Raw genomic sequence first — 24303 nt, forward strand, 5'->3', positions numbered from 1 at the left:
TTATTTTCTCATATCTCAGTAACAGAGGTGGAACTGCCTCAATAGACAGGATGGAGGAGAGATGAGGGAAATGGGGTGTTAGCCACTGATTGTTAAGGCTGCTCTTAAGTCCATGTCAAAGGTGCTTCTCAACACCAGCAAGGGATAGGAGAAAAGCACTTTAGGAACAAACTGAAAAATCAGGCCATTTTATTTTAAAGAATCCACTGTCAGAAAAGTCTTTAAAAATTCTCATTGCTAGTTAAACTGGAGTATATGTATTTCCAGCTATGTGTGGTTGTCTGGGAATGCATGGTGTTACAAGGAAAAAGGGCATATACTTTACTGACTTCCTTTAGCCTTTTGCCACTACAGCATCATATTCCTTACTTGTACCTGCTGTTGCTTAGAGCTAAGGAGCAGCTTCTTTCATCAGTTGTGCTAACAGCATCTCTGGATTGATAAATACAAACCAGGATTTGTGAAGCACAGCTTCATGAACAGCACAGGGAGGAAGCTAGCCTATATTTGTGTCACTGTCAAGGGGACACTATTATTTTAATAATACCCCAGTGTATTACAATCCTATATCTGCATTTGTTATATGTGCCTTGCTCCCGCACTGTACATTTAGGCAGCAAGGTGCTTGTATGAGCTGAATTCAGTGATGTACTGATGAGCTGAGCAGAGGGCAAACTCCATTTTACCTTGTGGATTAAAGTTGCTGTCCTTCCGTGGGTTACCTGTTACCTTCTGATGTTTGTGTAGCTTAATGGCTGGTTATCAGATTGACACAGGATTTCTTTATTGGAAGAGCATTTTGGGAAACAGTTGGACAGGACTTTGTGTTAAAGGACTTCATGGTCTCAAATTTCACAGCATAATTGAGGTGTCAGACTAAGCTACACTGTGAATTTGTGCTCCAGAGGCATACCACAAACACCCATGCCTGCTGTTCTGCTAGAGCAGGATGGCTGGCTGGCTGTGTGTGATCACCCCTCGCTTGTGTGTTGCTTCTTATGTCCTGATGCATGTAGTTGTAGCCAGTAGGGGATGTATCAGAAATGGGCTCTTTCTCCATCCAGCATTACTAGAAATCTTTGCATGAGTCACCTTGCGTGGTCTATACCTGTCCCACTAACCCTGCTTCTAGATGGACAATGTGGACAAAGTTTATTTGACAGAGGGAATATTGTTTTCCTGTGTTAAGCAGCAGTGTTTCTTTGATTTGTTTCCCCTTCTCCTCCCTTAAGGAACCTATCCTGTTCAAGAGAAACCAGCTTTTAACCTCACAAAAGACAAGTAACTCAAAACGCAAAACCACACAGGTTTATCTATTTTCTTGTTTATGTAAACTCAAAAAATTTCTAAATGTAGATGTGCTTTCCAGTAATAAGTAGTGAGTTTGGAAGGTTAAGGTTCAGTTACTGGCTTCCAGATAGCAAAGCACAATGGACTGTACATGCTGACTTCTGTGAACAAACATCAGATTATTCTTTTTCCAAAGGTGTTTCATAGGAGCAGGAAATAATTTCCTGCTACTAAAGAGAAGTCTTCAAAGTCTTCAATAAGCACCTGTGTTTCTTCTCTTTCCTTCCTGAAGCGTGGAATTAGGATGGTCCTTTGTTCTTTACCTAGACCAATGAAATCATCTTATTTTGCTTTCTTAAGGCTAATTGTGCTGTACAGATTATCAGCAAGCTGCTGCTAGACAGCAGTTAACATTCTGTGACTTGTGTTCGAGTTCTGTTTTTTGTCTTAGAGTTACAGTTCCAGCTTTCTGTTTTTATTGAGTGGGGAAACATGTGCGTCCTCCAAATAATGGAAGAACAGGGCTGGCAGTGGGATGTTAAGCAAGCAATGCTCCTCTATCCAGCAGTAAAACATTATTCAAGCATCACGTTGAAAACAAAGAACTTCTCAACTTGTATGGCGATAAGTAATTGGGATTTTTTTAAGAAGTACTGGTTAAATTCTAGCAGTGAGAATTCAGTGTGAACTCAATGCACAGGAGCAGAAATGTGTGACTTTTATAGTACAATTGAGAAACATCCATCAAACTACCTGGCTTAAAAAATAGTACAGTAGGTGAATTAGATAAAAAGCAAACCCACACTGCAGGACTTGCAGCCGCGGCCGTCCAGGCAGGGTGCTGGGGCCATCGAGCTTCCTCAGGATGATGTGGGGCATGAGGGGAAGCACAGCTGAGGGTAGGCCGCAGAGCTGGTGGTCCTGGCTTGCTTCCAGTGAAAGACTGCACCAATCCAGCTGCTTTTAAATTTAAGGCTGTGTTTCTGTAATTTAATGTGTTCTGAAGGCAACGCTCTTGCGGTTCCTGCAGCAGTTACCTTCCTCCCCTTTCCTGCCTGCTCAGCTGGAGTGGCTTGAGCTGGTGGCCAGAGGAGGGCTGGAGATGACAAACATGGCTGAAGCCCACCTGCCATGGCCTGCACAGAGCAGCTGGCAAGGCTCAACTCTGCACTGGCATTGTGGTGACTTGACAGTAAATGGTTAAATTGAAGCATTTCATTCCTTTATCACTGTTTCAAGGGAAAGGCTTTTTCTGAACTTATACAGTGGTTGTCCAAGGCATCCACTATTAAAAAAAATGTATTTTCTGTAATGGAATCTAGCAAATAAGGGGTTTGGGTATTTTCTAGAATGTAAAGCTGTTTCTTATCTTTATTAATAAAAGCTTGGTTTTGTTTAGTTTCACCCCTTTTCCCTCAAATTTAGCATAGGGCCAAATTTAGAATTGAAAATTGTCGGTTCTTTTTTAGCCAGTAAAGCATCCAGTTTCTTACAACTTTGCATGCTGGCGAGGGAGAGGGAGAACATCTCCATCTACCTTGTTTTTCAGGAAAAAATCTGTTTGGCTTAGTTTGAAGAATGTAAGATTGAAAACATGTGCAGTTAAGTGGAAATCATCACAAGTACCTCTGATGGGGACATGCATTTATTTTTGTTTCACAAGCTATGCACATCCAGAATAATTATCTGCAACCCTTTGGCTTCTGACAAATTGCCAGTTTGGTCTTTGTGTGACAGTTTGGAGCCTTCATATTTCTTGTGACTTCAAAGCAGTTTCAAGCACTTCCATGGCCAAGCCTTCCTACAGCTCTCGCTCGCATTTTTAAATTTTAGAATAGCAAAGATTTCCTATTTTTGGTGGGTATTTTTGGTTCGAATGAACACTAATGCTCTCTTTTATCTTAGAAAGATGTTCTATTCAGTTATAAAAGTGGGATTAGTCATTGTACTTCAAGCTGCACATTTTTTAATAGCAGTGAGATATGGAGGACAACATGTTTTCCGATGTGGAACAGCTGATTGTAGTAGTTACAATGGTCTCAGATGCTGTTTTGTTTTTCCTTTTTCCATTAACTCTCTGGAAATTGAGATATTTGAAATCTTTAACTCTGGAGAAGAAAACTGTCCTTTGAGCCCTGGGTTATACTGAAGCCTGCCAAGGAGAGCTGAGGATCCCCTCCCCCTCTTTTTAATTCTTCAATCAAAGTAAAACACTAATGACAACAGTTTCCACTAATTGTTGCCAGGGAACTGTTGTTTTCTTGAAATGCAGAGGGGTTTATTTTCACATGAAGTATTAATGGAATAAGCTTGGAACAGCAGTGTTCTGACCAAGGAAAGGATCTTATAAAACATATATCTGATAGCGTATACAGAATGATGTGACTGGAAAGCTCTCAAAGCAAGCTGCGTTGTTGAGATGTTGGAGAGTTGGCTCTCCAGTACAGGGAGAAGAAAGTTTATTTTTACATGCATGCCAGGCCCTCCATAAAGTGCCTGTTCTCCTGAGAATGGCAGGCCGCTTTGCCTGCACTGCATTTTTGGAAATGATGCTCCAGTAGCCCTCCAGCCCTCCCCAGCCTGGATTGCGTTAGGTACTTTGCGGATGCGTGAAGGTGAGGGGCTGCTGGTTAAAATCTTGAAAAGATCCCGATACTTTTTAGCAGCAGGGTTACACAGAGTGTGCAAAGCATGCAGAGTGGGGTCTCCCACAAAAGTGGAACCCCAGAAAAAGCAGGACTGTGGAAGAACAAATCCCAGGCAGAATCTTCTCTCTAGATCTTCTCAGGAGGGGAGATCCCTCTATGTGAGACTGTCTTGGTACCTAAGAAGTGACATTGCCCAGCAGGAGTGAGGCACAGGTTCCAGCGCAGGGAGAGATGTTTTTGGCGTGCTGTTCTACGTTACATCAACACACTGGCCAGTTAGGTACAGCCTGACCCTTTCTGGTCCGGTGGGGAAGAAGAATAAATACACATCTCTTGGGGTAGGGAAGGAAGAGAAAACTCCAGAACGTTTCCACCATGTGGATTAAGCAGATTAAATAAACACTTTTAAAAATTAGACAGGCTAAGCCAGATCTGATTTATTAATATTTTCAGCCTTGGTGAGTGAATGAGAGCACCACAAAGAGATTTTTGTGGCTCAGAGAGCCTCTGGCTGACTAGTTTGACTCTTTCTTTTGACTGTGAATCCCAGTGGCCTGTGAATCCCCGTGGTGCAGGCTCCACAGTCACTTGCAGAATTCACCTGGGTGAGTGAAAACATTACAAAGATTTAGAAATCTGTAACTAATACACAATGAATGACTGTCAGGTTTGAACTTGCACTGCTTTGGCCTGTGGAACCAGCTCTGCACAGGCCCTCTGCCTTCTCCTGACTTCTCTGAGATATCGCGATGAGGCCATGGTTCCTAACAGTGCTGAAGGCCAGGACTTGGGATGTCCTGGGTAGAAATCCAGTCCCCGTGGGACCTCTATCAAAGATTTTGGTGTTTGCAGTAGGAGTGAGATTACAGTAAGGAGTTGCCTTCCTTTGTCACTTACTGCAGGCACTTTGGGCAACTCTTACAAATTCTGCCTCCGTTTCCTAATGAAAGTAATGTTCCGTGTAGCGGAGTGCTGTTTAAGCTGCTTTGAGATATCTGAATGGAGGACGTGTAGAGTAAGATGAGCATGTGGAGGAAAATGGGACTACTAATGGGGTAATTTCTGAAAATTGCTGTCTATAATGTTCTTTAAGTCTTCAGCGTATAAATGTCTTCTCAGATGCTTCTGTGAATTGCAAAGCCTCATAAATCCCTCCTCAAGAAACAGTACAGATAAAAATAAGATCCTGACAGAAATGCTGGGGAGTAAAATTCTGTAATTACCTCCTTTTGACTAGGAATATTTTGCAATATATAGTCCCAGTTGTTGCACAAAATAACAATTAGACATTGCTTTTATTAATCATTATTATTGAAGTTGTGCCTGTGGGCCAGCAAAGACTGGGCTTTAGTTTTGGGCTGCATTAGACAATGGGATTATTTGTCTCACTGGATGTAGGTGTTGTGATACAGTATCAAAACAGGACAAACCGAATGTGGCTGGTGACACGTGACACAGGAAATGCCTTGTTTAAAACCCAACCTGTCTCATTTGTGGTTTGGTGAAACTACAAAGTCTGTGTTGAAGTACAAATATGCACATAGCTCTTTTGACCTTTTCCAAAGTTTCTAGAGTAGGAAAGATGGGGAGTTAATATGATACCATGCTAAGGGCAACTGTACCTTTGACCCTAGTACTGAGGTGTTCTATCCCAGCTGAATATACCATTCTTTGTCTGTTTTGGGGTGAAATCACACAATTGTCTGCTCAGGCAGAGCTGCAGGCTCATTCTTGTGACAGCAGTTACAACCTTGTCTTCATTCCTGGGGTTTTGTTCACCAGGGACAAAGATGCTCTTTTGGGAGCAATGACTCTGGTGTCCACCATAGTTCAGAATTTCTTGCTTGGAACCAAAGCTTTATAGAGAGAATATCACCAGAACAGTGAAGGAGACTATTTGCATGCATGCCTTCTGCAGTGAGGAGTGCTGGTAGGTCTGACCTTCCAGAGGACTGTGCAGAAGATCAGTGGAGTTTGGGGAAGTCCTTTCAGTACATGTGGTTGACTCTTCCTTTCTCCAGCTTTTGCAAAAGTTACTTACGCCTTTGATCTGGACTGTGACCTGAGATAATTGTACCTGGAGATCATTGCATGCTTGTTTGCTCTCCTGGCACTTCACAATTAAAGGAGAGAAATGTGTTCATGTTGCAAGATTGAATGGAGATCCAGTAAAACCTGCTTCTTAGAGACATTAGACCTAAAAGTTTCGTAAGTTTTCTCATATTTGGTCTATAGCCTTAAGTTAGAGAAACTCTTAGCACATGTGCTTCAGCTGCCCCTGTGTAAAACATGGCACATTCAAACACAGTGAAGCCTGGAAATGTTTTCCTGAACCTGATTGCCTTCATGGATTTATAGCAGAAGGAAGCAGGGTGGCTTCAACTTAATCAGAACAGTTGAACTTCTTTCCCCCCCTCCTGTTTTTTTTTTCTCTTCTCTACAAGTGGCACCATGTTTTATTATTCACTTCAACTCTGCATTTCTGGTGAAAGCAATACATTAGTCATTTCTCTGGCAGCACTGTAGACCTCTTTTTGCTGTATGTCTAAAGGTAGGCAGGTCAGACATGTACAGGGTTTCTGCACATGCTGTAGATGTTTTCTGTGCCTTTGGTTGTTCTTTTGCATTATCTCTCATATTGACCTAGCATACTGATGGAAAACACTTGTGGACTTTTTGACAGTTTATTTTTAATCACTGTCTTTGTCTAGTTTTTGAGACTATTTATTGCTAAAGGTAATTTTGCTCTGGTATCAAAACCAGTGCAATTAATAGCTTAGGGTGAAAATTGTTCAATGTACTGTTTTATTCTGAGGAAGAAAGGAGAGAGCCAGGAGAAATTTAGATGATTACAAGCATAGTTTCTCCAAAGCGAGGTGGAAGCGGATTATCCAAAACATGCATATAAGGTCACATTTATGGAAAATTTGAGAGCTGTGGTATGTTCATTTTATATATATATATATATTTTTTTTTTCATTCCTCTTCCCTCACATGACTTGTCAAAAAGGCAACTGCTGCTGCAACTTCATAGATGGCATTAGTGTGGTTCTCCACTGGCTATGCCAGGAGTAGGGTGGGCCAACCACAGTTAATAAATGAATGAAAATAGTAATTGAGTCCCTAAGGGGCATGATCTGCCCTAAGCAGTCCCTTACCAAGTGGTGCAAATAGAGTCCCTCCTTTTGGAAAGCTCTTTTCAAAGAGAAGAAGCTTGAGGGCAGGAGTTAACTTTCTTCCCACAGTTGGGGGGGCAGCCTGGAGACAAGCCTGCTCCAGCAGGCTCATGTGAATATATTGCTGTTGCTCAGATTTATACTGGGGATGATACTGTTATTGTGTTTAAAGACAGTGTGCTACTGACATAGTAATGAATCTGTATAAATCCCCAAACCAGAGGAACCACAAGAACTGATGATCCCTGTTGGTGCAGGGCAATTTCATTCTTCTCCCAAGTAGCAAGTGATAGGATAAGAGGAAATGGCTTCAAGTTGTGCCAGGGGAGGTTTAGATTGGATATTAGGAAATAATTCTTCACAGAAATGGTTGTCAGGCATTGGAACAGGCTGCCCAGGGAAATGGTGGAGTCACCATCCCTCTTTAAAAAGTGTTTAGATGAGGTTCTTAGGGACATGGTTTAGTGCTAGAGTTAGGTTATGATTGGACTTGATGATCCTGAGGGTTTCTTCCAACACGAACGATTCTATGATTCATTGCTGGCTCTGCGGCTGCTTGTCATGGAGCTCTGTGCTTCTGCTCTTAAGGGCTCTGTGCCCAGGTGTGCTCATTGTGACTCACCTGTGCATGAAACACAAAGTGAACCCAAGCCTGCCTTTGGTATACAGTGTAGATTCGTCACTTGCACTGTGATGTTGTAGTACGTTTTATTTTAATTGTTCTTTTCTTATGTTAAGGTTATTTTTGTAAAGGAGACAAAAGAATTGTCACTCATAGATGAATAGAAGAATGTCAAGATAAATAGTCATCTATAGTTTTACTTAAAGGTTATTGACCTGTAGGATCCTAAGGCAATGCTGTCAATTAACCAGTCATTAAGATATATGACATTTCAGTCACAATTAAAAAAAAAGCCAACAAACAAAACCGTAGGTGGTGCTTCCTTGTCTTTGAAAAATGGCACAGCAGACGTTATGAGTGGGAGAGCAGAAACTACAGCTATATACAAACCATAGACTGCTTCTGTCATTGCTAAGCAATGGCCTTACATTATACTATTTTTTGGATGTTATTTTAGGATCCAGGGTAGTTCAGTGTCTTACTCAAGTTCATTAATAATTTTTTCAACCTGAGGTTGCTTCAGTAAATTATAGTTGCCTCATTTAATTTCCCAACTTGTGTGCTTCCCTGAATAAAAGGGGATTTGTATCTCATGTAGAGTTGCTGTATACATTAATTTATACATATGTTGTGTCCTCATTTGAGTGTTTGTTTTAATGTGGGTATTCAGGAGTTAGTGAACACCTATAATAATAATAATTAAAAAAAAAAATCCTCCTGGTACCTTACCAAAGTGCAAACAAGTTATTTACAGTGTTTTGACAGAATCATCTGAAGATGGGATGGAAAAGATGCCATTGGGACTGAGCTAATACTGTAAAAGAGTGAAATGTGAGGGGAACAACTGCAGAGGAATTTTTGGCTGACTTTGCAAACTGAGAAAAGCTTTTTAGCTTTTTTTTTTGGTAGCAAATGGTTGATTGAAGCCAAGATTTCCTTTATTCAAAGGTCTAAGTGCATCTGAAATTGTTTTCTTGTACAAGAAGCTTCATTGCACAACTCTGCTGTCCTGTAACCTCAGCACAGTTACTGTTTTAGAATTGTTCATTGACTTACTGATGGCAAAGATCAGAGGACAAACTAACTGCAGTCTGTAGAGAATTTATGTTGATTGCAGAGAGATCATTTGTACTTCAGGTTAGCTTGGAAAATGTTCCTTCCTGTGACCTAGATGAGCTTATCTTGTAATACCCTTCCCTTTATGATAACATCCTTAAGTGGCTGAAAAAAAGAATGACAGCTATAAAGGGGGAAATAGGACTTTATCTTTTCAACTTTAAGTACAAAGCAGTTTGAAACTGAGCCAAAGCAGATTACATGTTCATGAGCCTGCAGTGATGACTTGCATACCATTCAAGGCCTTAATGGCTGGTTATCAGTGAACTAAGTGAACTAAAAAGGAGGCTGAGATAGCGTTTGCTCTCTGCTGCTTACAGATCCTCCCACCCTTCCCTGCTCCCGATATCATTTCCACCTCTGAGCCAAAAAGGGCAGGTTAGAGTTGCTGGTGGGTTTCTAAAAGTGATGCTCCTGCGTTGGCCAGAGGACATTTTTGCTGCCAGTAGAGTAAGCGCACTGTCCTCACACTGCCTTCCCTTCCTGCTGGGTGAGGAAACAACACCCTCTTGTCAGTTTTGCCTAACAGGTGTGTTGAATCCTCAAATTCTCTGTGTGCTTTTGATAAACGCTGTGATGGCTTGTCTCAGATGTTAGTGCCTGCTGGGCCTCCTCTTAGCTTCTTCAGCCTGCTTGTATGATTAGATGTGTCTCTGTTTTTTTTCTGTGCTTCCTAAAATCCGGATCTTTTCAGCTGAGCCTGTAGAAGTGGATGCACACAGGAACTGCGTTGGCTTTGCGATTGCTGTGTGCTGCGTAGGTGTGACAGCGCTGTGCCTGCGCTCGCCTGGCTGCTCTCTGGTCTGGATGCAGCTGCGAGGGCCAGAGCATGTGCAGTCTGTCCATTACAGTCCAGGCCTTCCTGTGCCTTTTAAGGCACATTTGGTGTAATGTCTTTTTACTAATTTAGGGCAGTCAGCCCTTTGTACAGCAGCTCACTGGCTTATATTTACTTCTATATTAGTACAGAGTAGGTCTGACTTCAGGAGAGAGGATAGGAAGCACACCCCAATGGTCAGCAGATGGGTAGTTTGTGTTGTGGACAGTTAGACAGCAAGTGGACCTGCATTTTCCCAGCCATCTCTTCAACTTCTGCATTGTCAAGTTCCCTTTTTCTTAAATCTTCTTAGTGTCTGTTTTCAGCAGGTCTGCTTTCATCACACTCCTGGCTTTGGTTTCTAAGTTGTTCCTTTGCCAGCCGGCGTACAGTCTTGTGTGCAAGGAGGACCTCTCCATACAGTGATGGAGGAAGCAGTGCCCTACCCAGGGGCTGCCCCAGGGAAACTTCAGGGACACAGTTGGAAGCACGACAGCAGTGGGACAGCAGTTTGCTCAGTTTGGAGGGACTGAGCTCCACAAAGGTGCTTCTAGAAGGCAGGTGTGGCCAGGCCACTGCCCTGGAGCTACTGGAGACTTGAAAGCTGTTCTCAGGCGGCTGCTGAGCCATGGCCATCTCCAAGAGTTTGGTAGTCCTGAACCAGCTGAGGTTACTGGGGGTGTCCTGTCCTTTTTTTCACAGCCAGAAAGGGTCTGTTGTTTGTTTTATAGTTCTTGGATCTGTGACTCTCTTGAGGTGTCCTTTTCAAATCAACAAATCTGACTGCTTTTGCCTTTTCCTTAGTGCTAAGTATTCCCAGTTTTTGAGGACTATTGTCCTAGACTCTCCTGGAGTGGGTACAGCTTGACTTTGCTTACAGCACAAGTGATTTGCAAACAATACTTTACTTTTTTGCTTTGTGTAAGGAATTGCAATGTAATGCTGCATAATCATGCACAAAAAATAATCTGTCCATGGAAATGCTGTCTTAAGGTTCATCTGTGTTACTTGTCGGTAGCCAAGTTATTGTGCAGTATTACCATCAAGTTTATGTTTAAAAGAAGAGCTGCCAGAGTTTCCTTCATCTTCAGTAGGTAGGGGTACCAAGGATAGTTGCTGATGATTTGGAACTTTAATTTCTTATAAATTTTCTTAACGTTGATGTGCTACAATTTATTTATCCAGTCTATCAGGATTGTTTATGATGTTGTGTCAAGAACTTTGAGTGTTTGCAGAGGATCACTTAGCAACAGCCTATGGCACAGTGAGGTGGCCTATGACATGCTGACACTAGTACATGAACCATAAAACAATGAGGAACCACCCAGAAACAGCAAGTAAATAGAATTTTAAAGCAAAACAAAGCAGCTCACTTACTGAAGAGTTCCATGTTTCTGTGGGGCACTGTTTATAAAATTCTTTGCTTTTCAGTCTTTTCTTGCATGTTTGTCATCCTGATCTAATGATGCTCTCTGCTTCTGTGGATGTTCATGGGATGTCTGCAGCTGTTGTAATGGAGCATCTCCTGCATATTTAAAATAGAAGCAACTCACACTTTAATCTGTTAAATCTTCTTAATTAGTGCTTCACCAAGCAAAGTCTAAGGAATAAAGGTTCCCTGGAGGGATCTGGGATCTAGACTGCTATTCCAGCTTTCCAGCTCTGTGCTAGTGCTGTACGACTCTTCTGTTTCTTGTTTATTATTTTGTTATCATTGGGTGTTATTGGTTTTGTTCGTGTGGGGGGGTGTTTGTTTGTTCTTTATTTGTTTCTTTGGATTTTTTGGGGTTTGTTTTTGGGTTTTTTTTGAGATCAAAAGGGATTATAAATTCAAGTCTGAATATCTTCATACTTCAGGCCATTTATTATTGTATATTGATACCAATAACTTGCTCAACTTAAATGACTTAGCTTGCACTGGAGGTGAAAGCTGAATAGAATTACAAAACATTTTCTTTGTAAAAAATTGTCCACAGGATCTGAAGTATGGACAGTAAATACATGGGAAATGCCCCATATCTGTGTTTGACAGGCAACACTAACTTGACAGGAACATAGCTGACATTGTGTTTATGGACCTTATTGGTTCAAGGGGCACATAGGAGGTGGAGGAAATGTTGAGTATTGAAAGGCAATGCTTTATTCAGCTATACTTCCTGATTCTAGGATGTGGGCTGAAGAAATTCTACAATTTCTTGGGCTTTTCAAGAAGAAACCAAACTGCAATATTTGCATTCAGGCCTGAGTTTTAAAAGAGTTTGGGTATGAATCTGGGTTTTAATAGAAAAGGTGAGATTTCAGTGGAATTCAGGTTGCTGCTGATATTCCTATAATCACTTCAGATTCTTAGTCCCCTGCCCTTCGAATCCAGTGTCTTCAAGGAGGAGAAAACAAGGAACATTATTACTTTGTTTGGAAAATATGCAGTGTAAAATACACTCCTGTAGTGAGGAAGGTTTGAAGGTACAGTGCTGAGCAGGAGCAGTGATATATTTGACTAAAACAGGGAGGCTGACTTACTGAAGGACCTCAAGTCTTTCTTCAGTTGCGAACTCACTCTGCCGTACAACAAACCTGCAAGCTGGGACAGTTCAACAAGAGGACAGTCTGCTGATCTCTCTCAATTTGTAAAACAAAAACTGTTTCTATCCTATATTTTAACACTAAGGGGCCGAGATCTTTTGGTGTAGCAGACTTCAGTGACTTGAAGGTTGTCATGCTGCACACTTCGTTCCTAACACTACAGGTGTTGAAAATCGTGCGTGCTTCGCTGTGTTGTCAAGGTCATGGGTTTATTTGAGATGAACCAGCCATAAGGAGGGAGGGCAAGGCTATGCCTTTACACAAGTAGCCTGTTTTGGGCAGGGTTATCGGACAGTTTGTTTAACCTGGCAGGATAGGTCAAAGCAAACCTGTTTTGGTTGTCCTGTTTTGTGTGTGGCATAAAGAGATTATCTGAGGTTGAGCTGTCCTTTCTGCAGATGATTGCGTCAGTCAGGGATTTGAAGAATTTACATTTGATGGGAACAAGAAACCATTAGTTCTGGCTAGAGCTTTCCGTGAAGTGCTCTCTTTGTACTTGTTTGCATTTAGAAGCACATACAATGTTTTCTGTCATTTCAGTTTGGTTTTGGGAGCTATATAGCAGACTTTTATCTCCTGACTCATCTCTTTGCAAGACAGTGGACACCTATCTACTTTAATATCCATTGCTTCATGTGTTTGTCATTTCACCTGTTGCAAAAGCTGTGCATTTGACCAAGAGTAAATGGGCAAAAGAATAAATTATACAAGCTAATTCTACAACTAAAGACCATTCAAATACTATTTGTGTTTTATTAAGGCTAACACTGAAAACATTAGAGGACACTTTTGTATGTGTTGTAATCTTGGGATAAGATGCTGAAAACAGTGCAATGGCATGTCTACCAAAAAGTTCAAGTCACTTTATCTCCATGCATTTTATTTGTCAAGGGCACATGTAAGTTGCTGGTCATGGATTTGCATCTTGTCCCTTACTTGATAGAGTTTTACTGGCTCATTTCTGTAAGCTCTGTTTATGGGACTCCCTTTTGAGCTGAATTTGAGCCTGATGGACAGAGCTTTTGAAGAGCAAACTTCCAACTTCAAACTGTTCTTTGCACTGGCTCTGTATCCTTCTTTGTTCCCGCTCACAAGTGTCTGGGCTGTGTCGTTCAGAACAGGCTGTACCGAAGGATGTGTCTTTGGGGCCTGTCCTGTGCTTGTGCTTGGAAGTTGGCTGGAGGCAAGCCAGCTCTTCATTTTGAGGTTGCAAAATGGTGCTAGCATGGCAGAGGATTGGCTTTGTTTCTCTGTGGGACTTACGAGCCCCCCGAGTCCTGTGCCACATCGGTGAGGCCAGGCAGCATCCCTGGCAGAGCCAGGTTACATCTGCTCTGGCTGTGCAAAGAAGGGGCAGATCGTACATGTCTCTGCTATGTGACCACAGACCTACCCAAAATCTGTTAATCCCTGTGAGTATAGCATTTGAATGGCTGGTTATTTAGAGAGAGCACTGATGATGGGAAGCTTCCTGCATCATGATCATCTGTTGGGACAGTCCCCTCTGAACCGCTCGGCTCCTTTCTGCGCCTTGCTGACTGTATATGTGCTCACACAGCGGCGTTTGTCACACCTTGTGTCCCTCATCCAGACAAGCAGAAGGTTGCTTTGCACCTCTCCTGTTACCTGCAGCACATCTTGAGTTGTAAGCTGTGGTGCTAGATGTTAGCCGAAGGTGGAAACCCGAATGTTTGAACACTTGTGGTAGTGTCCTGCAACCAACCTCCCTCTGGAGTCCTGCCCACCGGGCCACTGTTGAATGCTGAATCACAGCCTGGGACTGGCTGTCATGTTCTGAAAGAAAAATGTGGCAGATCTCATGCTGCCAGGACTAAATTTTCATGTGTTTCTCCAGATTTTGAAAGGTGATTTCCAATTATTTATTTGTGGCTTAGAAAGTGCAGTTGGGACATGACATTTGCAAGCATTGGCAGTGGAAATGAGGTGCTCTAGTTGAGGGGAAATAATCATTAAAAGATACTACTAAGTATCAAATTAGCTTCACAGTTAGTTGAAACTGTTTGAAATCATGATTTTATTATTTCCACAGAGATAAGTATTTCAGCAGGTGGTCAGTTATGATGGAGGTCACGGTGAGGGAAGTTCTGTGGCTTGGGCAGTGGGATAGGTTGGTTGACCATATTGGTCCTCCTTGTATCTGAAACCTGAGGGTGAGCCTGCTTTTCAGAGGTGCCGAGCAGCTGCTATTAAGGTTCATGGAAAATGCCAGATACTCCTCCTGTTTCCTTTGGCTGTACATATGAGTGCAGCAGCCCATTCTGCACAAATTTCTGTGTGTGTAAGTCCACTCTGTTTGTCTGTTCACCCCTCCAAAAAACTCTTAGCTGAGAAGAATTTTTGAGTTAATTCCATTGTCAATTGCTGGCAGGTTTTCCAACCATCTTTACTATTGTCCTGCTTGTATTTGGGTTACTCGAGACCTCTTTTATTACTTAGTGAGGTAAGCGTTCATGGGTGGCTTCTTACTTTGGGGCACAGGAAGGCAGAGCTTCTCTGGTCCCAGTGCTGAAGTTAATGCATTGGTGTCCTTCCCTCTATGAACTTTTATAGAAATTGCAGTATTTTTTTTGCACACTTTTGATGGACTTTTCTAACTTCAGAGCAAAATATACAAAATCCCACGTGCAGCAGCCTGTGTGTCATCAGCAGAATTGCAGTCTCAATGAGATGATCATAGCTATACTTTACAAAATAGCATGATTTTGGCATTTGTGTTTCTCATGTCTATATTAAAAAAAAATACATTTATAAATCTGCTACTTATTGGCAATGCAGTAGAAGAAAGCTAAAATTACAGGCTTTAACCTTTTATTTCCTAGTAGCTTCACAGAACGAGAAATTTCTGTTAATGTTTTGGTGATTACACTGTTTCCTTTGCACTTAACAAGATACCACCATATGCAAAAGGAACATGCGTACTCTATAAGCATGCTGGTTACGTGGGGTGTGAAGGAGGCGAGTCGTACAAATGTCAGGGTGAACACTATATATATATTTTAACTAAGAGGTTTTCCCCACAAGATGAGATACTTTTAGTATTCAGTGAGGGACTTCAGTTCTGTGGGAACTGGTCAAATTTAGCAGACATAAATATAGAAGCCAAGTAGTGTGGTGACTTGCAGAACCTCTGCCCCCATAAGAAAAAAACCAAACCCCAAACCTGGAAAAAAAACAGCAGCTTATTGCTGCACTTTTAATATGCTTGTTTGAAGGGATGAGGCGGGGAGAGATTGCTCTTTCCAATAGTATAGAGAGACATCTTGCCTCAGCACCTCTTTGCATGCAGGCTCTCAGCAGGATGTGTGGTGAGTCTGCACCAGGACATAGGAAAATTAACAGGAAGGATCTGAAGGCCGTTGTCATGGCATAGTTGAGTTTAACGTTTTAACGTGTCTGTGGCTGATGCGGGTTGTTGCTTGGTTTGATTTTGCCAGGGGGGACTGGGCCAATGCTGTAAACAGGACCAGCTCGACAGCGCCAAGATCCGTGCAGGTTAAACCCAGGTCTGTATCCCGGTGTGTCCTGCTGCTCTGGGCAGGAGCTGCGGGAGCAGGATTGGCCTCACAGGTAGCAACAGCGGCATCTTTTCCACGTGAACTGGTTGATCTGTTGAAGAGCACAAAACACATAGTTACGTTGCTAATCTGGAATGAAGTCAATGACACTGTGTCGTCCTTTGCTCATTTTCCTGGGAAGATTCAGGCTAACAGGAGCGTGTGACCGTACCACAGCCACATCTCCTGCTGCATTTTAAAATACCATGTATTGCGTACAGAGCAGTCCCAGACATGTTTTTGAGGATACCACCCATTTTCTCCATAACTCTGGACAACTTTCTGATTCTGAAATAATGGACTAATGTAATGAGCTTGGTATGTCTAACATAAAGAAAAACTGGGAAAGAAAAGTTCTATTACCAAGAAAACAAAGGTCACACCTCCTGCAGGCACAGGATGAAAAGGCAAAACTTTATATTCACTGGTAAAAATAATTCCCTCACTGTTGGTTCCTAAAGTAAAGTCCAACCAAACCAAAGAGCCCAGAATAAGTCAAATAAATTCTTACTCTACTGCTGTCACCTTTGTAGTAGGTTGTCAGTTTGTGTCTAGCTGTCTTGTGTCAATCTGAGATATAAATAAAAATGATAAAATGCAATTTATTAGATAGGCTGGAAATTAACTGCTGTTAGGTCTTAGTTATTTCTCATCATGCTTACTGGAAACTTTCCCCTAGAAGGAGACAGCTTGAAAAGCACCGGTTTTCATAAACTATTTTTAATACTTAAGAGTCACTTGAGGCACTTGAGACATTTATTTTCAGCACAGAAGAAAACAGCTGAATTCTCCTGTATGTATTCTTGGGCTCTGCTGCAGGGTGAATCTCCCTTTTTATTTTTGTCTCTTTTCTCCTTGACAGACTCTGTCTGTATTTCTGTCTTCTGCTCCCACGTGTCTTATGGAGAGTAAGAATTTGGAAGCTTTACCAGGAGGAGGAGGCAAAGCATGCTGTAACCTCCTATTCTGCAGTTCTCGCCTATTGATCCCAAATGTATCTCCATAATCATGGTTCAAATTAACCAGGAGGACATTAGGTCAGGCCTTTGGCAGGTTGCCTTCTATCAGCTCTAGTTTCTCAGCCTGCAAGCGCAGGGTTGGGAGCAGAGGTGCCAGTTTTGTGGCTTGCTGCCCACTGGAGCAGGAGGGAAAAGCCCCGGGAGAGGTGAGTGGCTGGGAAAGCTGCTCCCTCTGCTCGGTGGGGCGATGCAGGAGGTTTCCAAGGGCTCAGACTGGCTGGCTCGTCTACAGACTTTGTTGTTCCCTGGGGAGATGCCTGGCTAAAGGGAGCATAATGAAACCTTAGCCATACATGTTTTAAGCCATGGTGGGCGTTCCAAGCCGTTAAAATACCTGTTTTCATTCCCACGTTGGAGACTTTGGATCATTTTTCTAGGCTTTAATTTGGCCCATTAGCAGAATCGGTCTGAACCTCATCGGGGATTTAGGAGTCTTTAACTGATTGAAGAGTTTTTAACATCCTTTGGGAGGTACTGAAACACTTTTCCCAAGGAATTACTGCATAGCTTGAATTTTCACCTCATTGTACCAGCCTGGTGGGTTCCACCTGCTGCTTTCTCCTTTTCTTTTCTTGAGGTTTGTTAGTTTTGCAACACCAGCTCTGTGAGATTTTATGCAAAATCAGTGTGTTTTAAGAACGTGCTCTTGCAATTGTAGCTGCATAGGGAGTTTTCTCACATACTGCACCTTGTTGCAGGTGCTACAGGCAGTGGTTAGTTTTTGCTCTGGGGTTATTCTGCATTTCTGTTTTCTGGGTGCACCACTAACTGTGGCAAGTGTAACTACTGTGAATCCAAAATAAGCATAAGTAACTTTTTGAAAGTTTCTGGATAATCCTGTTCTTCTATTTTCTTGTATGTTGTAGGATCAACTACATTAAAGAAAAAAAAAAAAGATTGAGGTATCTCATATGTGCTTGTGTGCCTTGTTGGTTTCAGTCACAGAAACAATTCTTGCTGCATGATATCTTAATAAATTTAATGGTACTTGGCATTTTTAGCCACTCTTCTACTTCGCTTATGTCTACAGGCAATAGAATATTTAAAATTGAAATTGCCACTGTTAGCAGGAAAGGCACAGGTGAGCCTGCCCACAGTGTAGTATTCATTGCCAGTGCAGTCTGGAGATGAATTTGTCTAGTGGTTGTACTTTCTGGGTTGTAGGGTGTGTAAAGGGAGAAAGGGGAAGAAAGAAGACAGATTTCAGTGAGAAAGGATGAAGTTTTGTTGTCAGGTACTGGTTGTGGTAATAAATATGACAAGGTACCTTTTTCATGACCTACCTTTGTTTCTTACAGTCTCTTAATCAGATGTAGGTGCCCACAGTATTGAAACACCTGACATGGGATGTGCTGTGGAAGTGCACGTTCTGTAATCTTTGCAGCCTCGCTGCTGCTGAGCCAGGGGTGCCTCTGAAAGCTCTTATCAGGCAGTACATAAAGTCAGTTCTGTTTGCACAGGGCGTTTCCTAACTGTACTTGTAGCCTGTTTGGTGTCAAAGTGCACATGCTGTAGAGACTATGAACTTGCCAAATGTTAAAAACAGTCGCTTTTTAAAGTTTCTACGTGAAGGGAGACACTCTTGCCCTTTTGTGAAACGAACTGGACTTCTAAATATCCTGGTTGTTGGTAGTAGATACAAGGAAGTTCTTGGAACCACACAGGACATTACAGCACATAGCACTGAAAAAATACATTTGCATTAGTGTGTCTCTTTGTAAATAGCTGTAAGTCACAGCTAACAAACCAGCAGTTACTTAGCCCTGTTGTATTGCTACAGCATAGTTAGCAGGCTGAACTGTAACTACGATAGGTCATTTTGTGTTATTAGTGTAATCAGATGTGCTGCTATCCACTGCACGGTGAATGCCACAGAACTGAGCTGTGTAAGGGCTTGTTAAACCTCAGAGCACATTTATTTGGAAAGCTCTAGTTAAAGCTTGAATGACACATGTCTGTAGTAAGCACTATATTCATATTCCAGAACACCAACCCCTGCAAGCTTGCCTCAGTTAAAGACATGGCAAATGTCTGCCGTCTCTCCAGAGTGGATTAAGTCTGTCATTTTCAAGTGCAGGAGGTAATTTTTCTTGGTCTTAATTTCACATCTTGCAGACTTATCAGCCCATACATTTGAAACATATAAGGCCATACATTTCCTTCTTCTCATTCCACCAGTCCTAGCTAAGCTGTTTTGTGTGCTGTTCATCTTAAGCACCATCTCTCTTCTAGAGCAAAGCACTTTTCAGATGCTGATGCTCTTTTACCATACTGCCTGTTCACCTTGAAAGTAGGCTGAAAATAGGGCTGCTCCATGGCTACCTGGGCTCGGCATTGTTGATGAGCTGTAAATCCACAGATTTTATCTTATGGTAACTTGTTTGCTTTGTTGTAACCTAGGAGTTTCAAACTACCTACCTAGGAAATTTAGGTACCGAAGTAAATTTAGCTGTGACCTGAGACCTGAATCCTGATGTTGCCTTGGATATCTTCGCTAAGTTTAGCTTACTTGGTTGGAAATCGAGCCCTTTTGCCTGTTTCTTTTGTTGCTGGTCACCACGTTCCTTCCTTGTAGCACTCTTTTTCCTGGCAGCCTTGAAAGGTGCAGAAAATACATTGTTTCCATTCCATGTCATTAGCAAGGATATCGTATATTGAGTTAATGGTGTTTTAGAAAGGGCTGTAATTTACTTTATGTAAAGCTTGATGTCATGCAAGAGAAGTTTGTTCTTTTTATCCCTTCCCTCCCGTTTGCACTTGAGAAGACTCTCTGAGTTTAGGTCCCACATGCCGCAACAGAAAAACTTCCTGTGTTGCTGGTCTGGTCCTTTTTGCATGTTTGATTGTATTACCACAAGGGTATGTTTCTGAGGCACCTACACTTCTGCTTTCACTTAGTATATTCGTATTGAAGCAGCCACATAGGGGAGTGAAGTCAGGTAGGAAACCCAATGATGTTCGTTACGTTACAGAGCACGTAGCACTGTGAACCTTTTTGTATTTTGATTCCAGTCTTACAACTTTCCCCAAAAGGTTGATTTTGCTGTTGAGCAGGTTTACAGGTAGTATTACAGCATTAAGTTGGGTATTATTAATAAACAAATACCAACAACTTGTTTGCTTTTCGCTTCTTCTCCCTGTTATGTTATGAAATGCTCAAGACGCTTTCTGCCATTCAGAAGGTTCCTATTGCAGTGTGTATAATCATCCTGCAAATTCTGGGGAGTGTTCCAAAGGGTTCCCATTCATTCTTAGGAAAATACTCTTTTTCCATAAACTACCATTTGGGCATCTCCCTTGTTTCAGGATTTGCCCACCAGGGTGTCCTTGCAGGATTTCAGACCGATTCAGATAAAACCTTTTGCATGTCGATTCATTTTCACTCTCAAGTGAATTTGGCAAAACTATTGGCAGTTTTTTGTGTCCTTAATTTTCCTTCTTCTGCTAAAGAACAGTTAGTCCTTTCTGAAAAGTTTCTTAAAGGGCATTCATCTAACTTGTCATCTTTTATTCTTACGTATTGCACTGTTCCTGGGACTAATGCTCCAGCTGTAGCGTGGTGCTATTTTATCCCCCCAAGTGGCATCCCCAGCTGCTGCTTGCCTCTGGCAAAGAAGACAAATGGTTATTGTGTTCTGGAGCCGTGCCAGCTCTTCTGTGTCTCCCTTTGGTCAGCATTGTTGTGTATTTAGGGTGTAGCAGAGTTTGAATAACACTGGTTTATTTTGAGCCTTTCCTTCTCCATCTCCCCTCTCTCCCTTCTTATTTTTTTTTTGGTTAGGAGACCTAGACTTGTTAAAAAGAGATGGCTCAGCCTGATGAGCTTTTTAGTAACCTGAGAATGATACGCTTTGGACTATTTTTCCTTCTTTATGTTTGAGGTTTTATAATAACTATGAGGAGACTGTCTAACCTTTCATACAATTTTCTGAGATTTTAGTTAAACTCTCTGGTTCAGAAGAGAGATTTTACAGATTTTCAGTAAATCGTTGCACTCAGATTTCACTTAGGAGAATGTGAATAAGCCGCTCAACAAGAATTCTATATATTCCTTTCGATATTTGTTTCAGAGCAAACACACTCTCATCAAAATCAAATTACTTCTCTGTTTTTTCTGTCCACCCTTAACTCCTGTCTCTCTTCTTTTGACGATGCAAAAAGGGCTTCAGCCGTGGTCCTTCTGTTCCTGCTCCAAGTAGCAGATAAGTTTGCAGCACTGTTTCCCTCATTGCTGGGGGTTGGGTGTCCCCAAACACACTTGTGTAACCCCTGTCCTTGAGGAGCCTGTGTGATTAGCAGATAGTCCACTCATTTACTTAGGAAATTGGGAATGTCTCTTGGTCATCTTCTTAGCCATAAATTAGGGAAATTGTTTCTGTGCCAATGTTGGATAGGGCATATTTGGTCAGTGTATTTTAAATATTTCTTGAAGGATGTGAAAAGCTTTGAACAGCTGAAGTAACTGAAAGAAATGGAACAGGGAAAAAATGGAATGTCAACTCAAGATCCATCGACAGTGAAATGACTTTCCTTCTTTTAAACAGCACAACTGAAAGTGTCACATTGCCATAAATATGCTAAAAGTAGTTAAAAGTTTTCTGTCTCCATGTCTTTCCACCTTAGAAGGATGTCTGCTTATGGCTGTGTAGAGGTGGGAAGAGGACTTTCAAAAAGAGCTTTGACATTTACCTGAACGATAGAAATATCTGGCCTATGACAGCCAGATGTTTTAAAACATATTTTTTTGCTTCTAATTTTAGCTCTGTAACATGATTTTGAATCTGTGTTCACCCTGCCAGCAGTAAAGCCCCCAGCCAGTTGCTCGCTGGCTCAGATGGGCTCAGCTGTCCCTGCCGTGTCCCCTCCGGCCCTCTGCCCCCCAAGGCTGCTGGCTGCTGGGGCAGGGAGGGCCTGGGCGCTGTACAGCGGGAACTGTGACACCCATGTGTTGTCAGCACTGGTTTTGTCACCAGTTTAACACACAGTGCTGTACAGGCTGCTGTGAAGAAAATTAACCCTGTCCCTGCCAAACCCACTACAACCAGTCACTGTCCTGAACAGTCTGTCTGTTCTGAATGATCTTGTCTTCTCACTGTCTTCCCACTGTCTCACTGAAAAAGGAATATTTGGTAGTTGCACTTAACGATGGGGAGCTTTGTCACAGGGAAGCAGCTCCAAAGCCTTCAGCATCCCTAGTCAAAGTGTGGGGCCTGCAGGATAGGCTTCTCTCCCTCCCCTCGAGAACTTTCACTACAAATAGTTGCACTTCAGAGTCATCTAGTCCCATGGCTTGTTTCTCATAGGAGAAAAAAACGAAGCTGACAATAAGTGAAACGGGATATTGCATACACCACTTGGGTATTACAGTTAGCAAATCACTGGTGTTGAGAGATGTTTTTGCACTTCTAATCAACTGCAGGAGGGTGAGTTAGCACACACTATTGCCATGTAGTTGGGAGCTAGTAACAGACTGCTCCTGGCTAATTGCAAAAGTGGAGTAAACAAGTTGTGCTAAACACGCCACTATAACAACCAACAGGATCTGTTAGTTTGACTGGTGGTCGTGGGACCTGAGAATCTCAAAGACTTGAGGCATAATAAAAGAGCGTAAGTGTCAACTCTGCTCTTGTAAGGCTTACAGCTGCTGTAGCTTCTTAAGCATCTCTCTGATGTCCTGATCCAGTATTCAAACACCACGTAAAATGGGCTAATGATAAAAATGCATGGTAGGGGAAAAATAGCTTGAAAGGGCTTAAATGACCTCCTGGATGGTGAACTTGCAGATGTGAGAGCACAGCAGGCACTGCAGCTTAAAGGAAGCCAGTCTGCTAAAACTAATGAAGGTAATGCTGGTAGTAATGGGTCAGGAAAAAGGCCTTCTCAAGGTGAGTATGATGCCTTATTGTGTTTCATTTAAAAACATTGCAGCCTGACCAGTTGTAGTCCTAGTATCTTTCCTCTGAAAGGCTGCTGTGTAGAATAAAAACCCTTGAAGGTCGGTACCAAAGGGCACTCCCAGCACCTGCAATCAGGGCTGAACTGGCCCTGCAGCAGATCCTGCTGTAGGTCAGTAGGGGGATGATATGGAGGATGCTTCCATTGTTTTTCAGTCTGTGTGCTTTTCTGAGGACTTGGCTTAGAGTTCAGCACTTTAGGACATGCGTGTAGATCCTGCAGCGCTTCCTGTTTGCTAGCAGTTGTATTTTCACTGTAGAGCAGGTCTTGCATGCCCCGGACGCTGTGTATGGCTGCAGTTGTGGTGTGAGGCACCAGGGAGGTTTACCTCTGGTTTTGCATGTAGGTCTCTGCCTTTCCCCACACCGCCTCGCCACACCCTGCCTCTTGCTTCCATGTGAGTAGGGAGAAAGAATGGTAAATTGCTGTTTATTAGCATAGCTATGGAAAAAAATCGCTTATTAAATCAACATAGGGCCAAAGTTTCCTGACACAAGCAGCTTTCTGATTCATAGTTCTTCAGCATCCCCTGTTCCAGCTCAGACAAGCCGATTATTTTCTCCCACCAGCAGATGTAGACAGGAACAATTGGAGCTGCGATAACATTATCTTTAATAGGGGCCAGCAGGGTCACACACCTCGGTCCTTCCTGCCTGTAAACAGCGGCGACGGATGGTCCCGCGGGCTGCCGGCTGGGAGCCGTGGCCGCATGAACTGAGCAAACAGGAGCGAGATGCCAGGTCAGCAGTAATCCTCAGCTGCCAGGGAGGGGTAGACAGAAAGAAAGGGGACTTGCAAAGGGATGCAAAGCAGTGGAGAGGGAAGTCACACTCAGAAACCCTCTTTTTAATCTCTCCGGTAAGGTGAGAATCAGGGATTGGAGAGCTCTGCATCGGCTGTGTCTGGTGGGAGTCCCTGGCCGAACGCGGCTGTGCTCACATCACTGCGCAGGGTGAGCTTTGTCTGCAGGAACAGTCACTTGAGGTTTTTAAGTCAGTTTTTCTGTGCTAGTGGATTGAGCAGGTATAGTAAGTCAGGGCATGCAAAGGTGGCAAATTCTGCTGTTTTTTTCAGCATGGTCCATTAAAATCCTCATTAAATAGAATTTTCCCTCTAGTTTTATGAAGCCGATTCTTATGTTACTGTTGCCACAAATTAAAATGGATAATTTGTTTACATCTTTCGCTTTCAATAAGGAAAGGGTTTTTCATTTGGAAATTGAGATTTGTCCTGAAAGTTTTAAGTGTACTTGCACCCAAAAGACCGAACAGCCAGGAAGCAGGTGGAAGGGGTTTTGTCATCAAACAGTGTCTTTCTGTTGTGTGTGAAAACTGGGTGTAGAAGCTGTGCCAGCAACAATACGTGGTTTCAGTTTTTCCTGCTCAGACAACTTGGAGGTGATTGCTGATGGTGAGGTGCTTGGCTCCCAAGTGTGGGACAACAGAGTTAGTGTTCATGTCCTAGCTCAAAGGGCTCTAAGTGTCAGAGAGTACTTCCAGTTG

At 42.5% G+C, this 24303-nt stretch overlaps 1 protein-coding gene across 2 annotated transcripts in view; it reads left to right on the forward strand.

Annotated features, from left to right (window-relative positions):
* The window catches only part of ITPK1 (inositol-tetrakisphosphate 1-kinase), a 149350-nt gene that overhangs the window by 36745 nt on the left and 88302 nt on the right, over positions 1–24303 (forward strand). The window lies entirely within an intron of this gene.

Source organism: Streptopelia decaocto, assembly GCF_964273445.1.
Source record: "Streptopelia decaocto genome assembly, chromosome: 7".
NCBI lineage: Eukaryota > Metazoa > Chordata > Aves > Columbiformes > Columbidae > Streptopelia > Streptopelia decaocto.